Source organism: Bombina bombina, chromosome 11, assembly GCF_027579735.1.
Source record: "Bombina bombina isolate aBomBom1 chromosome 11, aBomBom1.pri, whole genome shotgun sequence".
Taxonomy (NCBI): domain Eukaryota; kingdom Metazoa; phylum Chordata; class Amphibia; order Anura; family Bombinatoridae; genus Bombina; species Bombina bombina.
In genome coordinates, this window is record NC_069509.1 from 35,142,405 (window position 1) to 35,144,992 (window position 2,588).

Here is a 2,588-nt window from a genome sequence, read left to right on the forward strand (position 1 = left end):
TACCACTATCTATATGAACTTACATTCAAACAGAGAATTTTGTGGATATGTTACAATATATGCACGTGTAAGAACGGCAGTACATGCAAATTATCAACTTGTGGCCTTAAACTATAAGAGTCAGTAGGACACGCTGCAATATAGGCAGATGTGATAATATTGGCTTATATTTATTATTAATCGATAAAATTAATTCACAATAAAGTGAAACTTCCAAATAGAGACTATCTGGATACAGAAGTAATTTACTAACGATACAAATATCTAGGAGATAAGCTGTTACACTGCAATATAGTGAAAGTAACAACTAAAAAATCAATGCGCTGGTGGTAGATAAAGCTCCACATAAAAATCAGATACCCCAAGTAGTCTGAATAAGTAACTAGTTTTAAAAAATTTATTTTCTATTATGCGTGCGCCTATGTTAAAAAACACTAGCTAAATATCTACCAAACAACAATGATCTTAAAATTGTTAGTTAATAAAAAACAATAAATTAATGAAAAAATGTAAATACGTATATATAAAAAACTATATGGAAATAAATGCTCAAATAATACCTTTAAACGTTTGAAAAAATAATAAGTGTTGTGTTACCACTGTAATACTTTCCCAATGATACTGGTTGAAAAATATCTATTTATTAAATTCACATGTAACACATAAAACAGTTTAAAAGGTTTTCTAGTAGCGTGTATATTTAATAAGTTGGTACCAACCATTACAAAATAAAAAAAATGTAAAAAGTATATGGTAGATAAAATATAGTTGTGTGATTCAAAATCCTGTGAACATAAGAGTCATACGAGAAGGGTACAGCAAATGTTTGCTATTTAGTGCTACCCCTCGAAAAACTAACCATCTATTAAAATAGAACAAACAAAAGGTTATATAAGGTAAAACCACTTCTAGGTTTTTCTTTAGTGAATCTGAATGATACACACGGCATTCAATAGTCTATATTGCGTGGTTTAATCAACTGTTTGCAGTTCGGGTATTTTTCAGACAGTTAGCAGTCTTTTGCAATGCAATTTTTAGGCACAGTATTATTTCTTTTAATTTCGTTTTCTAATAAGGTACCTTATTTGCACAATCAACGATGCAGGTAATGTGTGGTCACAGCGATACACCACTGTGTATAGGTAGTTGCAGGTAAAAACTTATTGCAGATATACTTTAAGTATTTTTCAACGATGCTCCGGCGTGTGCGTCTCCTGTTGTGCTCCTATGTCACTCCGTGTTCAGTTCCGGGCACGCCCACCAATTGCGGGATTGACAAGTAAGCAGATAGTAACGATGTGTGTGGTAATCCAGTGCGGTGTGTACTAACACCTGCTTCGTTGTAGCAGTCTGTGTCCAAGCAGCAACGCGTTTCAGCTCCAGGGAGCATTTTTCAAGCTGTAACAGACATGCTAAGATCCTCTTATTTAAACCCAGCAAATCGTATCTGATTGGATATCCTAATGTGATTGAGTGAATAAACGTCTTTTAATTGTTATCAGGCAACACTTATTTGAGGCATATAATTGAAGCACTTGTATTCAGAAGCAAGCTTAGTTCTAAATACGTTAGTTGAGAGTCCTATTTAGTTGATTATTATTGCAAAAACACAGCACAGTCTTAGTTCTCTATTCCTCCTTAGTTTAAGGTCTGTGTTATAAAAGACAGAAAAAAAATTTGATAATGGAATTTAACCAGCAATTGGTATATGTAAAAAGGAAATTTTATTTGCATATATTAAAAAACCAGCATCATTAGTAATTGATTATTAAAATGTGGCTTAAAAAAATATATATTATATATCAGATTATTTTAAAATTATAAAAACCATTATTGTTTGTTGCTTTACAAGCGCATAAAAAATACAATTTATAAAATTTAGGTATAGAAAAAAAATCTATAAATATTTATTTCAGACCAATCACAACTAAAAAAAACTATTTACATCAACTGATATATATATATATATATATATATATATATATATATATATACATACACACACACACACACACACACACACACATAGTATGTACATGTATATAAAAAATATATATGGGTATTCAAAAAATGGGCAATCAAATATGAATGGATGAAAAAAGTATCCCTACAGTTCTATGAAACCTATTTGTGAAATACAAAACTTATAAGAAAATACTTTATTTTAATCAGGGACATTTTTCAGCAATAAAAGAGAGCCAATAATTTTGTCTTGTTTCAGCATGCGCCAGTGTTTTCTCACTATTTTTTCAGTCATTCTATGATTTGCATTAAAATCACTTATAAAAGGGTTATTTAACTTTATTTTGTTTCATGTAGGCATCTTCTCTAGATTTTTTTATTTAGTAAGGTTTTTCTTTCCATTTTCCCTAGGGAAAAATACAAAATTATTGTTTCTCTTATTGCTGAAAAACCGAGGTTTATATATAGAAGAGCAAACAATCTAAAAAACATACTTGCCCCAACCCAAATCAAACAACAAAGAAAGATTGATAAAGATTTAACAGGCCAGGATCTAAAAGGCTTCTACCCATGTTTTATATGTAAAGCATGTAGACACTCCAAGAAATGTAAGTCAGTTGTCTCAC